This window comes from Ovis canadensis, chromosome 20, assembly GCF_042477335.2.
Source record: "Ovis canadensis isolate MfBH-ARS-UI-01 breed Bighorn chromosome 20, ARS-UI_OviCan_v2, whole genome shotgun sequence".
NCBI classification, from domain to species: Eukaryota; Metazoa; Chordata; class Mammalia; order Artiodactyla; family Bovidae; genus Ovis; species Ovis canadensis.
The window spans coordinates 65717315-65729786 of record NC_091264.1 but is presented as its reverse complement, the minus strand read 5'-3'; the positions used below and the strand labels follow the sequence as shown (position 1 = coordinate 65729786).

The 12472-nt window shown below is 50.7% G+C and overlaps 1 protein-coding gene across 2 annotated transcripts in view; it reads right to left on the bottom strand.

Annotated features, from left to right (window-relative positions):
- Positions 1-12472, bottom strand: part of GMDS (GDP-mannose 4,6-dehydratase) — a 419586-nt gene that overhangs the window by 348459 nt on the left and 58655 nt on the right. The window lies entirely within an intron of this gene.

Sequence of the window (12472 nt, the reverse complement as noted above, 5' to 3'; positions counted from 1 at the left end):
AACCTACTCCAGTATTCTTGCCTGGAAAATCCCATGGACGGAGGAGCCCGGTAGGCTACAGTCCATGGGGTCGCAAGGAGTGGGACACGACTGAGCGGCTTCACTTCACTTCACTTCTTTCTGATATGAGGGCTTCCCAGGTGGCTCAGTGGTAAAAGAACGTGCCCACAATGCAGGAGACACGGGTTCAGTCCCTGGGTCAGGAAGCTCCACCGGAGGAGGAAACAGCAGCCCACTCCAGTGCTACTGCCTGGGAAATCCCATGGACAGAGGAGCCTGACGGGCTAGAGTCCCTGGGGTCACAGAGTCGGATGCCACTTCGCAACGTAAGCAACAACAGGTTCTGACGTGAGCAGGGTCCTGCGAAAGAGGGGAGTTTGGACGCAGACACACAGGGAGACACCCTGTGAAGACGGAGGCAAAGGCCAAGGTGATACTTCAGAAACCAAAATGCCAAACTTGCCAGCACACCAGCCCGCGGGGCGCCGGGAGCCGGCCCACCCTCCAGGCCTGAAGGAGGGACCACCGTGTGGACGACCTGATCCCGGACATCAGGAGCAGGAGAAAAGGAGCCCCCGGCCTGCGATGCCCTGTGAAGGGGCCCCGGCAGCAGGCGCGGGACGGGGGGCGGGGCCGCCGAGACGGCTCGCAGGGCACCACCCGCCCGGCGCTCTCACCCGGCCTGGCCCTTGCCTCCAGCCTAGCGGGGATCACCAGGAGTCCCCCAACTTGTGATCCCAAAAAGTTTCAGATCTACAGGAAAGTGACGAAACACCCATTACCTTGCATGCGGCTCACCTGCTGGCGGGTTTTCACACCTGTCTCATCTCCGTCTCACACGTGCGTGCGCTCACTTTGCTGTTGGCGGGAGACCCACGTGGGAGCACGCTGCGGCCACACAGCGACAGAGCGACACTCCGCCCTTCGCGAGCTTCCTCGGCACGCGGTTCCCAGGGGCCTGGAAGCTCTCCTCTGACCTCAGCACCGCTAACGTAGTCAATTCCTAACTTTCCCAGTTAATCAGTTCAGTTGCTCAGTCACGTCCGACTCTTTGTGACCCCTTGGACCACAGGCCTTCCTGTCCATCACCAACTCCTGGAGTTTGCTCAAACTCATGTCCATCGAGTCGGTGATGCCATCCACCCATCTCATCCTAGGGCAACTTTCCCAATTGCCCTCAAAATGTTTTAATAACGGTTTGTTTTTTTCAACCCAAGACCCAGTTGTGGTCCGTACATTGCGTGTGTGTGCGTGCACTCAGCTGCTCAGTCATGACTGACTCTTTGTGACCCCATGGACTGTAGCACACCAGGCTCCTCTGTCCATGGGGTTCTCTAGGCAAGACTACTGGAGAGGGTTGCCATTTCCTCTGCCAGGGGATCTTCCCGACCCAGGGGTCGAGCCCATGTCTCCTGCGTCTCCTGCACCGGCGGGTGGGAGCCGCCTGGGCAGCCCCATCTAACTTAAATCAGTAAACTCTGCATCTGTGGAAGCAATGCTTCAGGGTCCGCAGGGGTGAGCAGGGCCGACCAGAAGCTGGAAGAGCAGCTAAGGAGGGAGACAAATAGAAAACCACCCAAGTCCAGGAGAGGGGGTGAGTCCCAAACATGGGTGGTGATGATGACCACGTAAGAGACGGGCAGAGCAGGCAGTTAGAGGGCTGGAGAGAGGAAGAGATTTCAGCTGCCCAGAGGAAGGGTGCATGCTGGGTGGGCTGGCTGAGGGGGACAGGTGATGCTCCGTTTCAGGCATCCTGAGCTCCAGGCAGTGACAGCGGACGGACGCATCCAGCAGGAGATCCACGGTGGGTGAAGACGGGACTTGATCAAATTATATCATCACGAGTGGTCCTTGCGGCCCTTGAAGAGCAAAGGTTCCGAGATAATGTCAGACGAAGCCAGGCTTCACGGCTCCTTCGGGTGTTCTTCTGGGAGCGACTTCTTCCCTAACTTTGAGAAGCAGAGACCTGCTTCTCAACCACCTCCCGAGCAAGGGGGGGGAACAGCTATATTATGACACAGATGTGTGATTTTCCTATTCAACTGGACAGTAGGTCCCCGAAGGGCTGAGCAACCGGCCATCCTCCTCCTCAGAGAACCTTCTACGGCAGCGCTGTTCACACAGAGCGTGTGACCTGCCTTCTAAACGTCTAAATCCAGGAAGGGGAGCTTGTCAGGTAGAAGCAGACAGGCGAACTCGTGACGATGAGTTCGGGGCCAGCCTCTGCAAGATGTCAAGGAACTTAACAAAGTGAGATGAAGAAGAAGACCCCGGGTGCCGGGTATGGAGACGTGAAGGACGGAGGCACCGCTGACCCTGCACCAGGGGCCGGGGCCGCAGGATCACACGGCAGGGGCAAGCAGGAGTCCATTCTGACTGAAGCTTATTCTGTTCAGCCTTAAATTCAGAATGTCTAAGGTCTTTCAATTTTTTTAAAATGGATAGACTAGTTTTTAAAATATTTATTTGGCTGTGTTGGGTCCTCGCTGCAATATGAAGGATCTTTTGCCAAGATGCTCGGACTTCCTGGCTGCACACACGCCCCGCAGCACGTGGGATCTTAGTTTCCAGACCAGGGATTGGACCCGTGTCCCCTGCAACAGAAGGCAAGTTCTTACCCACCAGACCACCGGGGAAGCCTCCAGTCTTCTGATACGTTCGCCAAAGGTAGTATTTTGGAGCAAAAAAGAAAAATAAAACACTCCAAAAACTATTCAGTTTTGACAAAACCTAAAAAAGGTTACCAGTTGGCCAAAAAGCTGACCAGTGACGCTCTGACACAAACCGTGATGACAGTCAAGACAGAGCTCCCTAAGCTCCGGCCCACGGGCTCCACCAGACACGGGGCCGGCCCGCACACACGCTCCGGCCCACGGGCTCCACGAGACACGGGGCGGCCCAAGGGCGCACACACGCTCCGGCCCACAGGCTCCACCAGACGTGGGGCGGCCCACGGGCTCCACGAGACGGGGGGCGGCCCACGGGCTCCACCAAGACATGCTCCACCCACAGGCTCCACCAGACACAGGGTGGCCCACGGGCTCCACGAGATGGAAGGCGGCCCACGGACATGTTCCAGCCCAGCAGGCTCCACGAGACAGGGGACCGGCTCACGGGTTCCACCAGACACAGGGTGGCCCGCACACACGCTCCGGCTCACGGGCTCCACCAGACACGGGGCCAGCCCACGGACATGCTCCAGCCCAGCAGGCTCCACAAGACAGGGGGCCGGCTCACAGGCTCCACCAGACACGGGGCCGGCCCGCACATACGCTCCAGCCCAGTGGACTCTACCAAGACACGAGGCCAGCCCACGGACACGGTCCAGCCCACAGGCTCCACGAGACAGGGCCGGCCCACGGGCTCCACCGAGACACGGAGCCGGCCCGCACATACGCTCCAGCCCAGTGGACTCTACCAAGACACGAGGCCAGCCCACGGACACGGTCCAGCCCACAGGCTCCACGAGACAGGGCCGGCCCACGGGCTCCACCGAGACACGGAGCCGGCCCGCACATACGCTCCAGCCCAGTGGACTCTACCAAGACACGAGGCCAGCCCACGGACACGGTCCAGCCCACGGGCTCCACCGAGACACGGAGCCGGCCCACACACATGCCCTGGCCCAGCGGGCTCCACGAGACACGAAACGAACCCACACACACGTTCAAAGCCCTTCCTTTCACAGCCATGTGACGTGGGCTACAGCTGAGATGGAGGCAGGCGATTCTGAGCCTACACTTTCCAGTGACTCGGTCCAACAGGTTAGGATATTTTGATAATATTCCAAAGCGGGGAGGAAAGACCTAGATTCAGACTGCTGTAACTTTGAAGCCCTGGAGTTAATACTCTCTCGTCTGGCGTTCAGACAGTGGAGATCCTTGCACGGTGCCCAGCCCTCACCCTGAAGCCCCCACATTATCAGCGCGGCTCCGCCCCAGCCATGTCTCCGCGGCCATCACCACCCACCACGGGACAGCAGCACCAGGCTGAGACTTTCCACAGAGGCTTAGCTCTTGCCTACAGTGCAGATCACACTACAAAATGGGGCTTTTCTTAAGGTCCTCAAGAGAATACAGAGGTATCTCCAAGCCTAGTAAAATGCTGTAGAAAAACTCCCCTGAGCATTCTAGATAATTTAGCAACTTAGAAACTAAAAGTCCTTAGATGTTATACATAATGAAATAGATGTGTTGCTGACAAGATGTCTTAACAAAATATTTATATATTGACTCACATTTAAAATATGTTAGGAGTATCCCTTTTTTAAAAGACGCCTGTGTGAAGCCTCTGGAAAGGTGGCATGTTAGATGTTCTCCAAGCAGGGCCCCCACACGGTGCAGCCAAGCCCCCTGCTCCAGTCCAGTGTTTGGAAACACATTCTTACTATCCCTGGAAGCACTTTCACATTTCTGTCAGATGTTGAGTGAGCAACAGGGTAAATAACGTTTCAAAAGCATTTCTCGAGCAGTAAAACCTTCAGTTCCCAGCTAACGGGGCTGATCCAAAGTAAATGAAAGGCTGGTGTGACTCAGCGAGTGTGTGAAAACCTCCAGTTAATGGATCTATTCAGGGACTCGGCACACACTTGGGAGTCATAAGTCAGGCAGCCGGGCATCAACGCCAGCCTGGGCGCCTGCCCACACCTGAGGCAGGGGCGGCAGGGGTTCTCGGGGACCCAGGTCCCACCAGTTCTGGGGGAGAGATGGCACCCAGGGGGCAGAGCAGGTCCAGGAACCCACAGGAGAGAAGGGAGAGATAGCTCCTGCGGATTCCTCTGGAAGCCCTCAGGTGCACCCGCGGAGGTACCACTGCCTGGCTGGGCTCCCAGAGCACCGTCGACACGGTCACGAGTCACTAATCAGAGGTGGAGACGGCCTCAGAGGTCAAGTACTTCAATCACCCCACTAGGGAGGAGATCGAGACCTTGACAATGGAACACAGACGAAAACAAATGGAAACTGCTTTCCTGCTTGTCCAAGGCTGCCTCCGACAGCTCAGGAAGGACAGGCTCTACCCAGGAGAAAGGAAGAGAGGAGAGGGGGACGATGACTTTCCTGTTAGCCGGGAAGGGTCACTGGAGTGCCAGGAGTGCGGTTGGAAGAAGCCATCCGTTTAGCGGGCACCATTAAAAGGGGAATAAGGACGAGATGGGTCCCCTTCTCATGTGTTGACCTGCTACCGAGCTCGGGGCCATCTGCACGCCTCCTGCTCTTTGGAGCCTACCAGGTGGACAGTACAGAACTCGGGCGAACTGACGGGCAACAGACGTGCGCGTGCGCTAAGCAAGGGGCGTGCCGCACCCGAGCGCAGGTCCCTCAAGAGAGAAGGGCGGGAAGGAACGCAGCGAAGCCGAGGCGGCGGCGGCCCGCGCTTCCAGGCCAGCCTGCAGACCCAGCCGGCTCTGCGGCCCCGCCTGGACTCAAGGACGCAGGGCGCTGCTTAAAAGCGCGCCGACAAAGACGCCTTTAAGAAGCGTCAAAATAGATTCCTTTGAAGTGATTTTCACCGGCACGCCTCCAGCTTCCCTTCTCTTCCTATTTGCTGTTCCCCAGAACCAGCTGCGGCTATATTTAACCCACTTTACAAGCTGCGGGCAGACGGGCGCAAGCACAGCCCAGCCCAGGCCGGGTGCGCTCTCTGAGCCCAGGCCTTTCGGGTCCGGAGTTTTCTTCTTTTTTTCTTTCTTGGTTTTTTTTTTTTCCTAAGTGTCTTAAAAGTACCTCATACATTTTAGAAACAAGAAAAAACTACTTAGAAGCCCCTCCATGTTGGCTTGTTATGTAGCTTTAGCCCTGAAATTTATTATTTCTTTAATTAATAACAAGACGGTCTTATGGCTAAAACTGCCATGATTCAGAATTCTTGGTCACGGTGTGCATTCTATCACTTCCACCAGAAAATGCTCGTTCCACCGAGGACGCAGCACCGGGGAAGGATCAGCACTGGTCCACGCCGTTCCCTTGAGGAGTCGGTGCACAGAGGCGAGCCGAACCAGGAACTGACCCGGCCGACGGGATCCAAACAGGCAGGAAGTAGGCCCGCGCCTCTCCGAGGGGACCCGGCCGCTGAAAGACTGCTCCTCTCACCAACACAAAACCACCCCCCTGGGGTTCTAGGGCAGGGACCCACCCAACAGGCTTTGCCATTTGTCACACTGTCCTGGGGAAACCACTGGTTTGGTTTTAGCTTTCTCATCTACAAAATTAGAAATTGAACTCGAAAATAATCTCTGAAATTATTTTTCACCTAAAAGAAGCAATTGTTTCAGATTAATAATGACAGTAATTAAAACAAAATGACGTTCAACAGACTGGATGTCTCCGCAGTATCTGCCCCGTGACCTTCGGGAGTGTTGCTCTTACCAGTATTATTTAATAAGCACTAACAAAATGCATGGAAAACTGCTCCTGGCAGATATGTACAAGTACTAACACAGAACACTTGATTTTCCCAGTTTCGATCTCTCTCTCTAGGAGAGTTCCACAGCGTCTCTGCACTGCTTTCACTTCCTCCTCTAGATCACTGTGCTGTCTTTACGAATGTGAGCCACGAAAGCACAGGCTGCGATGGAGCCAATTCTTTTTCCCAGGTAAACAAGCTCACAGCTATCCGTTTGAAGCGGACTCAGAATGCTTCTTGCTGCCTCCCCAGCGGTTTTCAGAGACACTGCTCCACACCGGCGTTTGCTAATCTCCACTAGTTTCCGAATTAAAGTCTGCATGTTACGGTAAAAGTCCACCATACTGATGGGCTGCACACAAGCTGACAGGTCCCCATCAGAAGCACAGGCCTTCCTCTAATACGAAATATCAGTGCTGCAGAGAAACAGCTAGGTCCATATTGTTATCCCCTTAGACTTCGACTTCACATTTTTATAAACAGCATGCAAATACCCTTTATTAGATAGAAAACTAAATTCAAGCCTTTTAACATCCTTAAAAGGCTATTTATACTCAAGCTAAATTCACTCCAAATATTTTATTGGTCAATGTGAAAGAGTTTAAATTAATAAGAATTTCCTCCTGCTACTAGTGAATGAAATCAGATGAGGAAGAGCCTAGAAATGGTCATTTTGCAGATGATGCAACTGTATACTTAAAAACAAGCATCTATTAAATTACCTGGTTACAAAATTATTAATCAAAATCAAGAGCTTTCTAATTAATAAACAATAAAATTATACTGAGGGGAAATATCCTATTTATACTAGCAAGGAAAGTTGAACACCTAGAAATAGTAAGATATTATTAATAACAGAAATCATATAAAGAAAACTTTAAACATGTCAAAGATATATAAAAAGAGGTATTTTAAAATAGCCAAGGATGATCTTTATTCTTGGATTAGAAGATTCAACATTATGGAGATATCCACTAACCCTAATTAACCTTGAACTTGATTTAATGCCAGATTATCGGGTTTGGGACAGAAAGTGACAAAATTATATGCTAGAGTCAAACAAACAGGAAGAATGAACGGGAATCCTGAACAAGATCAGCAGGGACTGACCCATGTTAGCCACGGAGCTACACACTATGAGAGCCTGATAAAGGTGAGAGGCATCGCAACGCACTCAGAACCTCGATGCAGCCCGAGGCAGGCAAGACCCGGGGGCAAGTTTCAACCAATGTGGAGAAGATGGAGCTTGAATAAATGACGCTGAGAAATCAGTGCTTTAGGAGAAAAATAAAGTTACAGCCTTGCCTCGGTCCTGATACTGAACTATATTCCAAGCCCAACAAAGCTGACAAACACAATCTTAAATACACTAGAATGGATAAAGGTATTTATAACTTTAGAGCAAGGACCATATTTAACAAGACACAATATCCAGATCACAGAGGAAAGGGCTGATGACTGACGAGGAAAAAGTAAAGATATCTTTAGGGCCAAAAAATACCAGATAGTCAAAAGGCAAACGAGAAAATGGAGGGGGGAAGCTATCTTCAACATGACAAAAAGAGCTACAGTCCCCACACAGAAAGAACACATCTGAGAAGAAAGCTCATTCAGTGGGAAACACAGGCACGGCTGTGAACAGGTAGTTAACAGAGAACATACATATAAACAGACAATGAGCACATTCGCGACGACACTGACCCCCGCGCAAAATGGAACAGACACAGATCAAAAGGAGATGCCACCAGCATGCTTCTCACCAGCTGCACGTTTGCACTTAAACAAGAATGGCTACTCCTGCCCGTGGCAGACGTCTACGCAGAACGCAACGTTCATGCACGTTCTAAAGGCTATGCATAGGCTTATGCATCAGAATATCCTTAAAAGATTCGATGAAACCTGCATTCTGAGGCAAGAAGAGAGGGCCAGGGAAGAACGTGACGGCAGAGACCTTCTGCCTCGTCCATCAACACTTTTGCATGAAAATCAAGAAGGCATTTAGTAAGGCTGCTTCCAGGTCCTCCTCTCTAAGTACTCTCTGCTCTTCCCGATGACACCTACAACCCCAAGTCATGATCACATTTGCTAGAAATTGAAAGAAAGAGATTTGATATTTATGGTAGATTTTAGAGACAAAAGTGGATATGAATCGTACAGAATATTTAGTCTTTCCTCTTAAGATGTTGGCCCACTGCACAGTTTTTCTGGACTTAAAAGGAAAATGGCTGTGAATACATACAATGATCCTATTTGAGAAATCTTTAATGTCTACTTCAGAAATTCTATTCAATATCAAAGTGGCACTTTAAATAAACGTTCTGTTCAGATTTCTGTTAATGACTTTCATTAACTAACACACAAAAACAATGTTTGAAAAGCACTCTTATCCTCAAAATTAAATTAAGGTACCGGGAAGTGGTTGGGATCTGTAATTCTGATTTTGGCACGCAGGATAGGAAAGAAAGTCAATGACCACAAGTATGCACCCACTCCACTTCCAACTCAAATTCAGTAAAGAATTTTTTCCACCTAAACTTAGGCCACTCAACATGCAGATATTCCGTCTGGTGCCACTCAAAACTCGCTCTCACAACTAATTCTAAGTTTATAGTATTTGAGTAACAACATGTCGATAAGAGCACGCATTGAGACATAATTATACGAATGATCAGAGTGAAAACAGAATTTTTCAAACTATTTATCACTAAGGACCTGAGCTCCTGGCCAAACCTAATCTTGTGCTGAGCTTTATCTGGCTAAAGGCAAGTTAGATAAAAGCTTCCTATTGAGAAGACACAAAAAGAAAACAAATTTTTTTAAATTCTTTTAGAAGTTTCGCTTAGACCAAACTGGCGAGTCCAAAGAACCCTGCAATAGGTTGAGCCAAATGAGATGCAGTCCATGGCTTGCCTAGAGCTTTTTACCTGTTTCACATGCTCGACCTGATAGCAAAACTTAGACTAATGAATTCTCACAGCAGCTCTTCATTTTTTTCAAGGCACAATGCATGTAACCACGCTTTATTTTTTAAGTATTTTCCCAAACCAGAGGGGAGGCTCTTCCTGAAAGGACGCTCATCCCCAGGTCCTCCCACGACACGGGCAACTGAGAGAAACGGACTAACTTCTTTAAGTGAGACTTCACGTGCCCGGTGTGATACAACGCGGATGATTCAAACCACGGGGGATATGTCATCACCCACTGAGAGGTTACGTATAACCAGGCTACCCTCTACTGTTGCTCAGTAATTATATTTAAAGGCAAAATACAAACGGAGATGAGAAAGCAGAAAAAAGACAATGATGTTTTGCCTCCTGATTTCACAATTAACAAAGAAATCAGAAAAGTGGACAGTTTCCAAAAACTCAGTCATTTCACAAACAGACTTGAAAGGCAATTATCACTTGGGTGTGTATCTTTTGTGGCCAAGCCTTGTGACCAAATGGCCCAGATTGATTCTGGGTGTCTCTCGTGAAAGGAAGCGCTTGACTTTCCGCTGCCCACGGATGACAGCTCGGTGTTTCAGCCTAACGTCTCCTGACGGACAGAGGACTACGGTGTCCCAGGCAGAAGATAAGAAGAACACAACTACCCTAAAAGTTTCCAATGCGGGCACCGTGTGCACAGGCGTTCCTATTACCGAGCACTTGCGAAAACCAGACCCTTAAGAAAAATGAAGTGCGAGGAAGAGCTGTGATGCCAGCTTCCTCCCGAGCAAGAGCTCCATCCAACGGTCCTCGGCCGCAGCGGAGGGTGAGGAGCGGGATGGCTGCTAACGGGCGTTTTTGTGAAGATTTTACAAACGTATGTGAAACCAAAAGCAACGGCCATAAGGTGAAAAAGTCAGAAAAGGCACTTTGGACCAATCTGCTTACAGAGTCAAACAGGTATAAAGAGTGACCAGTCACAAAAGACAACTGAGGCTGTTTGGCACTTATCTAAAGTATTAGGATCACTTTTTTCTAAAGACTCAAGGAAGGGAGGATACTTACAAGTTATTGCTAAACGTTAAGGTAAATCAAAATGGATGCTGTAGTGTTCTTTAAATCTTTTCACCCTCTACCACTTTTTGCCCCTGGCTTTAGAAAATCAAAAATATTATTCAGTACTTTAAAAACTGGTCCCCCCATAACTGTAAGCTGTGTTACAACTGACTTTCAAGGCAAACTGTGAAGGATAAATACTAGAGGCAGAAAATTTTTCAATCACCTGAAATGAATTCAGAGGTAATTTATTTATACGTACATGCCTATTACTGTATTCTGAAAAAAAAATGTTCTTACTCATAAAATAGCATTGATTCTTTTTTATTAAGAAATTCTAAGTCCTAGAAGGGAGCAGGCCACGCCTGGAAGTATTATCCCACGGCAAATGCTCATCGAATAAACCGTGAAATAAACTAGTGAGCTAATAAGAACTGGGCACGCGCCCGAAACTGATTTTCACAGTAAACTAAAAAGTCTTTGGTTTTTAAAAATGTGTTCTTAAAACACGTCTCTGATAACTAGTAAAATAAGATTGTATTGAAATTTTATTTTTTTCATAATAAAAAAAAATTTAAATTTCACAATGTGACAAACAAAAGGAGTGGCCTCCTTCTCTCCCTAAAGTCAGGTAAGGAGTAGAGAAGATGATTCGAAAATGAGGGTAAAAAAAGTATTTAAGAGTACATGTCATTTCGTCTCCCGGCAGGGGCGCTTTCGCATTTCCACGGTGAAGATGCTCCTGTTTATTTTCTTTCCACCAAACGGCAACCCGCAGTTTCTCCCAGGTCCTACTAAAATGAGGAGAAAGCCAGAGGCACTGAACTTTAAAGAAGAGCCAAGCACCGTAGTTATGCCCACGTCGCTAACCTCGCAAAGAGAACTCAGTCATCACCGAGCTGCGATTATTCAAGAGACGCACAGAACTAACCCAGAACTCTTTCCCTCCCCGTGCACACGCGCGTGCCTGTACGCTCAGCTGCTTCAGCCTGCCTTTTCACATTCCTGTGGGCTGCACCCCAGCAGGCTCCTCTGTCCGCGGGCTTCTCCCTGCACACAGCAAATTTTATTTCCTTGTATTTCAGGGGAGTTCTGCCTCCGAGTCCAGTGCAGAGGTGGCACCGCTGACGGCCCTGTCTGGAACAGCAGCAGAGCCCAGGCTGTCTCACAGCCCCAGGACATCCCAGGACAGAGCTGCTCAGACCTTACTGTGCATCCAAACAGCACGACGTGTTCCAAAGCCAGTCCTGAGCCCGCCGAGCTGGGCAGGGCCAAGACTGCCTGTCTATGGGCCGGGCTTCAGGATGCGCGCCCAGGGGCACAAGCGCGCCTCTTTCTGAGCGAGGACCCCCGCTCGGTGGTTTCCGGGCTGGGGAAGGCACTGGCGGTCTCGGCCCGTTTCTCACAGTCAAGCTGCGCGCCTCCGCCCGCCGACCCAGGACGGCTAACCGGGCGCCCGGGACCCGCGCTGGCCCGGCGCACGGTGCATCTCAGCACCGAGGAGGCCAGAGCTCGTCTTATCGTGTGAGTAAATACTTCTGCTGCCAAGAGGAAGCCTGCAGACAGAGGACAGACTTGCCAAGGAACTCGGGGCCTCGGTAATTAGCAAACCGCAGGCCACGACGCATCTTGCGTCAGTCGGAGATGAAGGGGAGCGCTTGCAAAAGGGTTTCACCGCTGGCCTGCTTTGTGTAAGGGAAAAAAAAACGGAATTTGTGAATGCCTCTATTACCCAATGCAAGTATGTGTTTCAGCCTACACCGATGCTGGCTCCCGTCCGCGGGATTCCTTTGCTTGGTGAGGGTGAGGTGAGGAGCAGAACACACACCCGTCCGGGCAGGCCTGGCCCGGGAGCCGCCCCTGCGGGGAGCAGCCCACCTGACACGGCTCGGACGCGCCGTCGCCTCCGAGGGGAAGGGAAGGCAAAGCCCAGCCTGGAAGCGCGTCCGCAGCGCCTCCCCGAAGGCGCCGCCTCTCGCCGCGCTGGTCCCCAGCCTTGTTTCCCTTCACAGCACTGATACCAGGAAGGTTACGGACAAACCCACAGAGAACACACATGCACGACTCTCCGCAGCACTGAGACCAGG